Genomic DNA, 14,981 nt, shown 5'->3' with positions numbered 1-14,981 from the left:
ATAAAATCCCCCTATCAACCTGTTGAGGATAACAGACATTTCTGCATTTAAGGATTCTTCAACTTTAATCAATAAGTTGGACTTTCTGAAGAAAAAAAAATTTGAGATGATTACTACATTAGACGTGAATGAAAGTTGGCTTTAGAAACACTGGATATATGGAGTAATTTTGTTGTTGCTTGTTTGTTTCCCCTGGCCATTGGTATTGATTTATACAATGATAAAAACGTATGCAAACTCATAAATATGTGTGGTAGACTAATTCCCCACCCCACCTCTCAAGATGTTGTAATCCTAATCTCAGAAACCTGTGACTGTTACTTTTCATTGCAAAAGCTCTTTGCAGATGTGATTTAGCTTAAGAACCTGAGATGGGGGAACTATAAGCTAATATGCTTTAAAACACCACATTTGTGGCAATTCGGTACAGTAACAATAAAAAAAATACAGTTGACCAACATTTAAACATTGTAAACTTTATATTCAGGCATGGGTATCCTGTATCTTTGGAAAATAAAAATATCTGATAACCTCCAACCTTCTACCCATATACCTGCATGGAAACAATTGACAGGCATAGAGTCCTTTTCAGCAGGTGCATGAGCACTAAAACCATCAGTTACCCTCTTTAAAAATTATTCCCAGCAGCCCCACATATTAATGTAACCTGTATGGTCCCTGTGGAATTTGAGTCATAATCCTATCAGGCCATTATTAGACACTTAAGGGTATGAATAGGGTAACTGTTATTTACAACCCTGTGAAAACATGAGGAATAGAATCAGCATCAAGAGTAAGAGATGCGGGCCTCCCTGGTGGCGCAGTGGTTAAGAGTCCGCCTGCCGATGCAGGGGATACGGGTTCATGCCCCGGTCTGGGAGGATCCCATATGCCGCGGAGCGGCTGGGCCCGTGAGCCATGGCCGCTGGGCCTGCGCGTCCGGAGCCTGTGCTCCGCAACGGGAGAGGCCACAACAGTGAGAGGCCCACATACCGCAAAAAGAAAAAAAAAAAAAAAAAAAAGAGTAAGAGATGCATATGACCCAGCAATCCCACTACTGGGCATATACCCTGAGAAAACCATAATTCAAAAAGAGATATGTACCAAAATGTTCATAGCAGCCCTATTTACAATAGCCCGGAGATGGAAACAACCTAAGTGTCCATCATCGGATGAATGGATAAAGAAGATGTGGCACATATATACAATGGAATATTACTCAGCCATAAAAAGAAATGAAATTGAGCTATTTGTAATGAGGTGGATAGACCTAGAGTCTGTCATACAGAGTGAAGTAAGTCAGAAAGAGAAAGACAAATACTGTATGCTAACACATATATATGGAATTTAAGAAAAAAAAATGTCATGAAGAACATAGGGGTAAGACAGGAATAAAGACACAGACCTACTAGAGAATGGACTTGAGGATATGGGGAGGGGGAAGGGTAAGCTGTGACAAAGCGAAAGAGCGGCATGGACATATATACACTACCAAACGTAAGGTAGATAGCTAGTGGGAAGCAGCCGCATAGCACAGGGAGATCAGCTCGGTGCTTTGTGACCGCCTGGAGGGGTGGGATAGGGAGGGTGGGAGGGAGACGCAAAAGGGAGGGGATATGGAAACATATGTATATGTATAACTGATTAAATTTGTTATAAAGCAAAAAAAAAAAAAAAAAGAGTAAGAGATGCTAGCAGAGGAGGCAAAAGTATTTGAGATGTTCTACAAGGTCATTTTGTTCTGTTTGCCAAGATATTTTCCATAATTTCTACCAACCAACTGATACTTGACTCTCGTACACGCATCTCCTTTGTACAAAAAAACACGTTGAAATAAAGTGTAATCATTTGTTGAATACACCATGCCATTTCCTCCCTTATTGTCTTTGAATGTGCTTTTTCCCCCATATGGGATGTTCTTTCCTTTTGGTCTTGTCAGACTTCATTCAAAACCAAAATGAAGATTCAGTGCTGTGCATATTTTTTGGGAAGCAGCAGCGTGCTCTTGAGTCCCAACCTCAGTTCTTCTTCTTTCCTCACTTATCAATGAGTCCAGGTTTCATAAGACAGGATCAAATAAAATCCATGTATTCTAATAATGTCCTTATTGATCATTATATTCAACATGCATGCCTTGATTTGTTTATTCATAAATATTAAGCACCTTATATATGCTAGACATTGTATAAGGCACTAGTGACATAATCTTGAAAAAATACAGATCATTCTATCCTAGAGCTTAGGGCAGAATTCAATGATGATGGAAAGCTCATTTTCCATCTTTATAACCACAGTGCTAACACAGTGCCTGAGAATTAAGTTACTGATAAATATTTGAAGGAAGGAAAGAAGAAAAAAGAGTGAGAGAATGGGAAAAGAAAAGGGAAAGAGAGGAACGAAGAATGAGAAATAGGGAGAGATGAGAGAGAAACAGGAGAGGGAAGAAGAGGCAGAGAAAGAACAGGGAATGAGTTCCCTGAATACCAAGTTCTCCCAACCAAAATTTGGGCTGGAGCTGGCCCTGAAAAAGAAAAATAAGCAAGTTTCTATAGAATATGTATAGCTGCCATCTTGACAAAAATTCATTTTTATTTCATGTAGAATATCAAAGAGTGATGCCATGTTTCACAAACTTTCCCACTGAATTATTCTAATAGCAAAGAGGAGTGAGGGAGAACCTCCGGAGTCTCTCAACCCACTAGAAGAGGGGAATTTCTTTTAAGTCTCTGGATTTATTTGAAAAATTCATGTAAATTTTATATTATACTCATAATACAGCCACTTTAGTTTAAATATAAAAAAAACATTAGTTTTCTCTAAAACCTGCTTATAAAATTTATGCCCTAGGAAATTGCATCCATAGTTACTGTGCAGCTGCTTATCCCACCCAACACACCACCACCTACTTGGCAGTAATAGGCATATACCAGCTTGCAAGGCAATGGACTGGGGAACCATCTGGGTCAGGTAGTCTCTGAAAAGGTCCACAATGACTATCACTGGAAACAGTGAATGGGACTTTTTGCCACTAACAGTATAGCAGGGAGAGATGTCCACACAAAGAATCATCTGCTCTTACTTTATATGCTTGGAGTCCTTTAAGTATTTTAAAACAGCAATTACCATTTAAGAAGTTCCATTTTATCTGTTCCTAAATCAGTTAATAATATGTATTTTCCTTTTAATATCCTTCTGAGGAGACTAAACTGCCTCTCACATAATTCCATTAATCTGCACATTTCCCTTTCAAAGATGGACATTTTCATCACTTAAAGTACCTTATTTTATACCAAGTTAATATCTAATATCAAACGTTTCTCTGGCTTAAATAATAGCAATATTTATAATTGGATGGCAGTTAGAATTTGAGCTTTAAACCTAGAGAATATTTTGCTATTAAGTTAATACAATAAAATGGTTGGAACTCTAAGAATTTTTTAACTTGTGGGTATATTATATCTATATTTATGAGTCTATTTTTCAAATTCATAGAAATATTTATAGTAGTAGATTTCTCACTTATTAGGAATGACCAGTTCTGGATGTAATAGTTTAAATAGATATTACTAAGTATGTTGGCATGTATAAATGTAAATGATGCTGCTTCAATTGGACTATGTAAAAAGACATGTATATTCTGCACAATTGAATGTCTTACATACCAGAGGGCCAATTACAAAACACTCCTTTTTCTGTGTTTAGTAGAAAGCTTTATAAAATATTTGATAATTCTTTTCCAAAAGACATTGGAACCACTCATTCCCATTATTCAGATAATTCAGCCTGGAAGTTGCTCTCTTTCTGTCAGGATGAGAGGATGGTTTATAAAGCCACCCCACAGAGAGAAGGTATTGGTAGTAGGCATTTTCCAGTATGTGAAGTGGAATAGAGCATGTCCCTGACCTGCCAAAATTGCTTGAACATGTTGAAAAGCAAAAAAGGACTATACATTTAGAATAATAGAACTATTATGGCATTTTAAAAAACTTTAAAATAGGTGCAGAGGGTTATCAGCATCTCTGTCTGAAATTAATATGATAATTATCAGTTTTTACTTTAACAAGCGTTCAGTCCAACATGAATCAATTTACACAAATATTATTAAACTCCTACTTTTTTATGGACTGATTATACAACAGTGATAAAAACATACACAAAAAGCATTCTTTTTTATGGTGCTTATAGTCTAGTTGGTGAGATATAAATCAGAAATTATCTGATATTTATTTAGCAGGACTGTTTATTGTCAAAGGGCTATGAGGGAAAATGAAGCAGGGGGTAGAACTAGAGTGTACTGGCAAGGTGGACTTATGCAGGTTTGTCCAGATATGGCCTCACTGAGGGCTGGCAGCTGAGTTTTACAAATGAAAAAGGAACCATGTAACTAAATACCCAAGGAAAGTTATGCTAGTCAAGAGGACCAATAAGCTTGCCTTATTCAGTGAGTAGCAAGAGTACTGGAGAAGTGTGAATAAGGACTGTGATAAGTGATAAATTTAGAAATAAGCAGGACACAGGTCACATAAGTCCCTATAGAGATGGTGAGGAGTTATGTGTGAGGAGTGTTATGGAAATTCTTTGGAGTGGCTTCAGCAGCTACATTTCTTGATCTTATTTATGGTTAAAAGAAGATCACTCTGTTGTGTAGGAACAAAGTAAAAATAGCCAGGGAAAGAGTGGAAGGTAGGAGAGAAGTTAGGAGAAATCATGATGGTCTAGAAGACAGGGACAGGGAACTTGTTGATACTAATATGTATGTTGTGCAGGGATCCAATTTAAGATATGTTTTGAAACCACATGATCATCTCAGTAGGTGCAAAAAAAAGCATTTGATAAAATTCAACATCCATTCATGATAAAAACAGTTACCACAGTGGGTACAGCAGGAACATATCTCAACATAATAAAAGCTATTTATGACAAACCCACAGCCAACATAACACTCAGCGCTGAAAAGCTGAAGGCCTTCCTGCTAAAATCTGGAACAAGACAACCATTTCTATTAAACATAGTATTGGAAGTCCTAGCCACAGCAATCAGACAAGAAAAATATAAGGTATCCAAATTGGAAGGGAAGAGGTAAAATTGTCATTATGTGCAGATGACATGATTATATATAGAAAACCCTAAACACTCCATGCAAAAACTACTAGAACTGATAAATGAATTCAGCAAGATAGCAGGATACAAGATTAACATACACAAATCTGTTGCATTTCTTTACACTAACAGTGAAATATCAGAAAGAAAAAGTAAACAACAAAAAAATCCCTTTTAAATTTGCATCAAAAATGTAATAAAATGCTTAGGAATAAACCTGACTAAGAAGGTGAAAGACTTATATGCTGAGAACTATAAAACACTGATAAAGGAAATTGAAGAGGATTTAAAGAAATGGAAAGATATCCCACGGGCCTCCCTGGTGGCACAGTGGTTAAGAGTCCGCCTGCCGATGCAGGGGATACGGGTTCGTGCCCCGGTCTGGGAGGATCCCATATGCCGCGGAGCGGCTGGGCCCGTGAGCCGTGGCCGCTGGGCCTGCGCGTCCGGAGCCTGTGCTCCGCAACGGGAGAGGCCACAGCAGTGAGAGGCCCACATACCGCAAAAAAAAAAAAAAAAAAAAAAGATATCCCATGCTCTTAGATTAGAAGAATTAATATTGTTAAAATGGCCATACTGCCCAAAGCAATCTACAAATTTAATGCAATCCCTATCAAATTACCCATGACATTTGTTTACAGAACTAGAACAAATAATCCTAAAACATGTATGGAACCATAAAAGACCTAGAGTTGCCAAAGCAATCCTGAGGAAAAAGAATAAAGCTGGAGGCATAACCCTCTCAGACTTCAGACAATACTACAAAGCTACAGTAATCAAAACAGCATGGTTTTGGCACAAAAACAGACATATGGATCAATGGAACAGAATAGAGAGCCAAGAAATAAACCCACATGCCTACAGTCAATCAATCTTAGACAAAGGAGGTAAGAATACACAATGAGAAAAGACAGTCTCTTCAGGAATTGGTGTTGGCGAAACTGGACAGCTGCATGTAAATTAATGAAGTTAGAACACACCTGCATGCCACACACAAAAATAAACTCGAAATAGCTTAAAAACTTAAATACAAGACATGATACCACAAAACTCCTAGAAGAGAACACAGGCAAAACATTCTCTGACATAAATTGTAGTAATGTTTTCTTAGGTCAGTCTCCCAAGGCAATAGAAATAAAAGCACAAATAAACAGATGGAACCTAATCAAACTTATAAGCTTTTGCACAGCAAAGGAAACCATAAACAAAATGAAAAAACAACCTACAGAATGGGAGAAAATATCTGCAAATGATGCAACTGACAAGGCATTAATTTCCAAAATATAAAAACAGCTCATATAACTCAATAACAAAAAAACAAACAACCCAATCAAAAATTGGGCCAAAGACCTAAATAGATATTTCTCCAAAGAAGATACACAGATGGCCACGAGGCACATGAAAAGATGCTCAACATTGCTAATTATTAGAGAAATGCAAATCAAAACTACAATGAGATATCACTTCATATTGGTCAGAATGGCCATCATCAACAAGTCTACAAATAATAAATGCTGGAGAGGGTGTGGAGAAAAGGGAACCCTTCTACACTGCTGGTGGGAATGTAAATTGGTACAACCACTATGGAGAACAGTACGGAGGTTCCTTAAGAAACTAAAAATCGAGTTACCATATGTTCCTGCAATCCCACTCTTGGGCATATATCCAAAGAAAACCGTAAGTTGAAATGATACATACACCCCAATGTTCATTGAAGCACTATTTACAACAGCCAGGACATGGAAGCAACCTAAGTGTCCATTGACAGATGAATGGATAAAGAAGATGTGGTACATGTATACAATGGAATATTACTCAGCAATAAAAAAGAACAAAATAATGCATTTGCAGCAACATGGATGGACCTAGAGATTGTCATACTGAGTGAAGTAAGTCAGACAAAGACAAATATCATATGATATCTCTTATATGTGGAATCTTAAAAAAATGGTACAAATGAACTTATTTACAAAACAGAAATAGACTTCCCTGGTGGTGCAGTGGTTAAGACTCTGTGCTCCCAATGCAGGGGGCCCAGGTTTGATCCCTGGTCAGGGAGGTAGATCCCACATACATGCCACACTAAAAGTTTGCATGCCACAACTAAGGAGCCCATGTGCCGCAACTAAGGAGCCCACGAGACACAACTAAGGAGCCCACCTGTTGAAACTAAGACTGAGTACAAATAAATAAATAAATAAGAAAAGCAGGTGTTCACCAGGATGCAGTCGAACCAGAACAAATACTTAAAAAAAACCAACAACAACCAGAAATAGAGTCACAGACACAGAAAACAAACTTACGGTTACCAGGGCGGGGAAGTGGGGCCGGTGGGGGGCACTAAGGGATAAACTGGAAGATTGGGATTGACATATATACACTACTATATATAAAATAAATAACTAATAAGGACTGTATAGCACAGGGAACACTTCTCAATACTCTGTAATGACCTATATGAGAAAAGAATCTACAAAAGAGTGGATATATGTATAGGTATAACTGATTCACTTTGCTCTATACCAGAAACTAACACAACATTGTAAATCAACTATACTCCAATAAAATTTTTTTAAAAATAAAAAATAAAAATAGAACAACCCTATGATCCAGGAATCCCACTCCTGGACATATATCTGGAAAAGACAAAATCTCTAATTCAAAATGATACATGCCCACCAATGTTCATGTTCATGGCAGCACTATTTACAAGAGCCAAGACATGGAAACAACCTAAATGTCCATCAACAGAAAAATGGATAAAGAAGATGTGATGTGTGTGTGTGTGTGTGTGTATATGTGTGTGTGTGTGTGTGTGTGTGTATACATATATATATATACACACATACATATATATGCATCTATCTACCTACACAGACACAGAATGGAATATCACTCAGCCATATAAAAGAATGAAATAATGCCATTTGCAGCAACATGAATGAACCTAGAGATTATCATACTAAGTGCAGTCAGACAAAGACAAATACTGTATGATGTCACTTATATGTGGAATCTAAAATATAATACAAATAAACTTATTTGCAAAACAGAGACAGACTCACAGACATAGAAACCAAACTTATGGTTATCAAAGGAGCAAGTGGGGGTAATAAATTAGGAGTTTGTAATTAGCAGATACAAACTACTATATAAAATAAACAACAAGGTCCTATAGTATAGCACAGGGAACTATATTCAATATCTTGTAATAAACTATAATGAAAAGAAAAAATATATATATATATACACATTATAACTGAATCACTTTGCTGTACACCAGAAACTAACACAACATTGTAAATTAACTATGCTTCAATTTAAAGAAATAAAAAATATATATACCAATATATGCTTTGAAAGTAAAAGCAATAAAACTGCTGATGCCTTGGGTATGAGGAGTGGGGAAAAATGGAAAACTAGAATGATAGAAGGTTTGGTCTATACATCTGTGTGAATATCAGTGTCAATAATAAAGATGAAAACAGTGGGGGGCGTGATCAGTTTTGGGGAATCAGGAGTTGTTTGCCACTCATTAAGTTTGAGATGTCAATGAGATATTCAAGTGGAGATGCACAATAGTTAACTGGAGAGTTAGTCTGCAGGGGATGGGAGAAGTTAAAGGTAGAGCTATGTATTTGAATATTGTCAACATATGGTTCTTATTTACAGTAATGTGTCTGGATGAGAACGGTTTTAACTGAAAATTTATTTAGAGAAGAGTGACAGAGATTGATCCCTGATTTATTTCACCACTTAAACATTAGAAGTAAGCTAGAAGGAGCCAACAAAAGAACTTGAGAAGCAGTATCAGGAGAAGTGGGAGGAACATCAGGAGACTGAGGATCCTCAGAAGCCGAAGAAGAAAGTGATTCATAAAGAAGAGGTAATTGTGTCAAATGCTACTTTGTTCAAGTGAGATGAAGCTGATAATTACCACCGGACATATCTAGATGTAAATCTTTGGAGAGTCAGTCGATGACATAGTGGAGGCCAAACTACTAATAGGAGTGTACTGAGTACACAATGGGGATGAAGAATAGAAACCTGTAGGTTTAGGCGGTTTTGAGTCATTTGCCCATAAAGGATCACAGAGTATTGGGGTGGTAGCTGGAGGAACACCGAGTCAAGGGATTTTTTAAAAATATGAGTTATGGGCTTCCCTGGTGGCGCAGTGGTTAAGAATCCACCTGCCAATGCAGGGGACATGGGTTCGAGCCCTGGTCCAGGAAGATCCCACATGCTGCGGAGCAACTAAGCCCGTGAACCACAACTACTGACTAAGCCTGCGCTCTAGAGCCCGAGAGCCACAGCTGCTGGGCCCACGTGCCACAACTGCTGAAGCCCGTGTGCCTGAAGCCCGTGCTCTGCAATGAGAAGCCACCTCAATGAGAAGCCCATGCACTGCAACACAGAGTAGCCCCCGCTCGCTGCAACTAGAGAAAGCCCGCATGCAGCAACAAAGACCCAGCGCAGCCAAAAATAAAATTAATTAATTTTTTAAAATGAGTTATAATAGTATGTTTTACTGTGATGGCATTGATCCAGCTTATCAAGGTCTACATCTCCATTAATAATCATTCCTTTCAAATGTTTAGAAAAAAGCTTAATTATAGCCATTTATATTGCTCAGGATTTCATAGCATAGGCTAAAATTTCAAAGATGGAAAGGGGCTTGTAGTTGCCCAGTCTGCTCCAATCTCCTATTTGTTCCTTGGCTCATTTCTACATAATAAACTACAATGTCTCTCCTGAACAACTGACTACCACCCAGGATAGAAGTGATAATTGCTACAATTTAACAATTTTTTTGTCATCTCCAGATATCAACAACAAAGAAATCTTGGCTTATTTTTGTCCAACAACTAAAATTCCAGATGACAAGACTGATTCTGATATTGTGCAAATCTTTGTTTTATAGCTTTGATTATGTCCTGACTATGGAAAGACATAGGAATTAGGTGTTTCAGTTGCCGCCAGTGTCATCTGACTAAAAATTAAAATAAAAATATTAGGTTGCATTAAGAGAAGAATAGGGTGAAAATCAAAGGAGGTGACCATCTTTTACTTTCCTCTTCTAATTATACCAGACTTGATAAATGGTAGTGATGTTATATTTATCTAATATTTTTGGTAGGTTTTTATGTGCCTGGTTCTGGGAATAGAGAAAAAAGATACAATCCCAACACTGAAGAGGCTCAGAATCAAATAGGAATAGTACAGACAAGAAATTGCAACAGTGTGTAAAATGCTCTTACTCTATGATGTACAGGGGGCTGTGAATAGAGCGTCCAGAGGGTTGATACCCAATTCAATTCTTGCCCTTTCTTCCCAGAATACATGGTACTACCTGATCAAGATGGTAATAAAAAGAACAAAGAGAACATTGTAAGATGAGAAGGGCTGCCACACTTTCAAAGGTTGCATGCTACATGTTGGTTTTTGACAATCAAGAAAATGTGTAGGGGCTATTAAAAATAAAAACAATTAACATATTAACAACATGCTGAGCACTTACTATGTACTAGGTGAATTAATTTCACCATATTAACAAACTCTATAAAGTAGGTTGCATAGTTTAATCTCTCTTTTACAATGAAGCAAAGGAAAGGCATGGAGGTGAGTTGTTTTTCCAAGGTCACAGAGCTGTATTGGCAGGGATTAGTTCATACCAGTCAGTTCAACTTCAGAGCCTAACTAATGCTCAACTCTGACAACTAAACCAGAGGGTGAGGATGTTGAAACTGTGACTTATGAGGAATCAATAAAATAACTCCTCTCTCTTCATCTCCAGGTTAAACATCCTGAGAGCATCTGAGACGGTGAGGGTCATGGTTAGAACATTTAAATACTTAAAATAAAGCAAAGTATTTTTCCCACACGAGACATTTATGTGACTCCTGATAATAGAGCTAGGAGTGAAATATCAAAGTTATAAGAGACAGAATTTATCTAATAAAAGGGATCCATTGATTTTAAAAAAGTCTCCTCTGTCATTAGGCAGTAAGCCAAAACCACATGACCAGAATTGTTCAATTATATGTCATCTACCACAATCATATGATTAACCAAAATTAACACATCTCAGTGTAAAAGTGCTTAAGGAATAGAAAAAAATTACATTCCAACTAAGCTTTAGAAAGCTTCACCTGAAGTGAAAACAAACTTTAATGTATCTGGTCATGCTATGGTTTAGAGCTATTGACTGAAGAATACATCTGTAGAGAATGGTTTTGGGAATCTTCCAAGAGAAAATAGAATGTTAAAAATGATCTGATACAAATTTTAATAGATCTAGTGGAACTGCTGCTTACAAGTTACATAAAGTCTCTGAATCTCTTGTTTCTTCACCAGTAATATAGGAATAATAATGTCTTCCAGAAATACCATACAGAATTGAGTTTACTCATAATGCAACACTTTCCACAGTTTCTGGTATGTAATACATAGTAAATATTTTCATGTTATATATGTAAATGAATAGCATGGCCTATACTTACTGACAGTTTTTAAGTTGAGCAGTCAGAGAAAGGTACACTTATTGGCATAGAGCTGTCTAATTTTGTTAGCTTGTTTTCAATTAACTCTATTGTTTTTGTAAATTTGTAATAGAAAATTACATTAAAAATGTATCAAATTCAGAAATATGAAAAAAAAAGAAACACTGATTGCACAAAAGTAACCACAGTTAACACAGCAGAGCATTTTATGATGTAATGAACTCTTTTCACAACACAAGGAGTTTTGGTTATTCCTGGTCTGTTTAGTGCTGTAATTGTGGCCTTGCTTTAATGATTCAAGTGTCTTCACATTGGTCCAAACTGAAACTGACTGATGCTGGAAATGGACTGTGTTCTTCTTAAGTGAAAAATTATAGGTATGCATTTGATTTAGTTTTATAAATTCAAGGAATCTCAGGAGCATACATAAATAACTTAGTTCATGGTATATAAAGAGTTTTTTTTTTAATATAGAGTATACAGAGCTGAGGAACACTGGCAAAGTGGGGGAAAATGAAGGAATCCCTTTTTTAAGCCTGGAGGTCTAGGCTTTCTCTTTTGAGATCCTGATCCTGTTTTCAGGTGGGAGATGTCTAGGCACCAATTATTAACTAACTTGAGGATTTTCTCTAGTAAATTATACAAGTCCTTTTCTTTCCACTTTTTGCATCTCTTAACATTGCTGAATAGGTTCTTCAAAATTAGAATCCCATGTGTTAGTTATTTGCATTCATGTGAAATGTTTCAAGGGCAAGTAGGACACTCTGTCCACACTACTTTACATCACATATTACAGAGGTACTAATTTCTCCATCATCATAAAAGATCATAATTATCTTTGGATTTTTTCACTGCTATTTGATTCATAGATATATGTCTGGATGCTGATGTCATGTATATTTTATTAAAACCTCACCAAGCATCAGCAAAGATAACTGTTCATACATCCAGAATTTTTTATTCATGTTTATCCACAATGGGTGAAAGCAGCATGCAAAATAAATGAAGAATGATACCACAAATGTCTTTAGAGAGATATTAGAAAAGAATCAGCAGAGAGGGCTTATGAAAGTTGTATGAGCTATATATTATCTATGCATACACTACAACAGTCAGAACATTTAGTATGTCATGCTCCATACCAGCCCCAAATAATATATTTGACACATAATGAAGTTTTAACTTGGGGTGGGGAAGTAAATTTTGCCTTTATTGTTATTTTTAAAGATGTATTTATCTTTAAATGTGTTGTTTGCTTGAAAAGTCTCTACCTCTTTTCACAATCATTTGAAACAAGAATTTTGTATGGAAGCATCAAACATCTATACTATATTGCAGTGTGTAAGTACTAGCATCATTTTCTTAGCTTGAGTAAGTCTCAGTTTCCTAATGTCATTCATATTCCTTTTTGTCACAGTGTTACTAATGAATATTGAAGCTGAAGACAGAAAATAAAGTGCCCAAGACATAGTCAATAGGTTAAAACAGTAGCATATTTAAAAATGCCCATAAATTGTTTCTTTGAACCTAGGAGTCATATGGTGAAGTGGAAGATGAAGAGGACCCCTTCACTTAGAAAGGCATTTTTCTTCTAATTAGCATGTGTCAACCAGGGCTCAGGGGAAAAATACATGATGATATTTCAGACAATGCAACAGCGTAGTTATTCATGGAGTGCAAGGTTAGCAAAATCTATAAGGGTATTTACGCACATTTATTATTATTATTTTTATGTCTTTGTCCCTTGGTGAATGTAAAGGATATGGTTTTCTAGAAAGAGAAGGTCAGAGATGGAAAGGAATTTGACATAATTTAATCTGTTCTCTTCATTTTTAAAGATGAGGATACTGCAGTCCAAAGAAGTCACAGGAATTGCTTAAGTTCACATAACTAGTAAGAGTAGGAATGAGGAAAGAGATTGCCTGCCTCCTAGTATTAGCCCTTCCATTTTGTTCTATTCTGTGACCTGAATGACACAAATCAAGTGTATATTCAAAGAAAACTTCAAATACAATATTTTGAAATTCTTATTGACCCCACTACTGATGATGAATGGTTTCAAATATCTCAACTATTTTCAGACTGAATTCTAATATTCTATGTGGGCTGTGTAGCAAAGTGACATAATATGATATCAGTTTACATGCTTGACTACCACACTGGTGTTAAATATCTCTAATTTCACATGAAAAGATGCTCAACATAGTTAATCATCAGAGAAATGCAAATTATAAACACAATGAGATATCACTTAACACCTGTCAGAACGGCTATCATCAAAAAGACCACAAATAACAAATGTTGGCGAGGATGTTGAAGAAAAGGGAACCCTCATACAGTGTTGGTAGGAATGTAAATTCGTGCAGCCACTATGGAAAACAGTATGGAAGTTTCTCCAAAAACTAAAACTAGAACTACCATATGACCCAGCAATTCCACTCCTGGGTATCTATCCAAAATTTTAAAAAGGAAAACACTGATTTGAAAAGATACACGCATCCCAATGTTCACAGCAGCATTATTTACAATTGCCAAGATATGGAAGCAACCTAAATGTCCATCAACAGATGAAAGGATAAATAACATGTGGTGTGTATACACACACATACACACACACACACACACAATGGAATACTACTCAGCCATAAAAAAAGAATGAAATTTTGTCATTTGCAACAACATGGATGGACTTGGGGGGTATTAGGCTAAGTAAAATAAGTCAGACAGAGAAAGACAAATACTGTATAATATCACTTATATGTGGAATCTAAAAAATAAACTAGTGAATTTAACAAAAAAGAAACAGATTCACAGAGAACAAACTAGCAGTTACCAGTGGGGAGAGAGAAGAAGAGAGGGGCAAGTAGGGACTTAAGAGGTGTAAACTACTACATATAAAATAAGTAAGCTACAAAGATATGCTGTACAACACAGGGATTATAGCTAATATTTTATAATAACTATAAATGGAATATAACTTTTAAAAATTGTGAATCACTATGTTGTACACCTGAAACTTATACAATATTGTACCTCAATTTTAAAAAGTCCCTAATTTTAAATCCAAGATCTATCATTTTTATTTATGTCACCTTGGACAAATTACTTCATTTCTCTCTGCCTGAGTTGTCTCATTTGAAATATTTGAATTATGAGTCCCAAACTCATACAGTTGTGATGATTAAATGTGTGCACACAAAGTGTCTATCCAACTGTCTAGTCCAAAGTTAGTCCTCAATATATATTAGCAACTATTACTGTTATTTATTATTGTTAATGATAATAAAGAGACATTGCCTTGCCTTGTGCTTGGATGCAGCCCATTAGATTGATGAATTCATCTACCTTCTATAAGAGTGTGGTTTCCATTTTCAGACAATG

At 36.3% G+C, this 14,981-nt stretch overlaps 1 long non-coding RNA gene across 2 annotated transcripts in view; it reads right to left on the bottom strand.

Annotated features, from left to right (window-relative positions):
* Window positions 1-14,981, bottom strand: part of LOC132480156 (uncharacterized) — a 424,604-nt gene that overhangs the window by 20,840 nt on the left and 388,783 nt on the right. The window lies entirely within an intron of this gene.

Source organism: Mesoplodon densirostris, chromosome 19 (assembly GCF_025265405.1).
Source record: "Mesoplodon densirostris isolate mMesDen1 chromosome 19, mMesDen1 primary haplotype, whole genome shotgun sequence".
NCBI lineage: Eukaryota > Metazoa > Chordata > Mammalia > Artiodactyla > Ziphiidae > Mesoplodon > Mesoplodon densirostris.
This window is presented reverse-complemented; position numbering and strand designations above follow the sequence as displayed.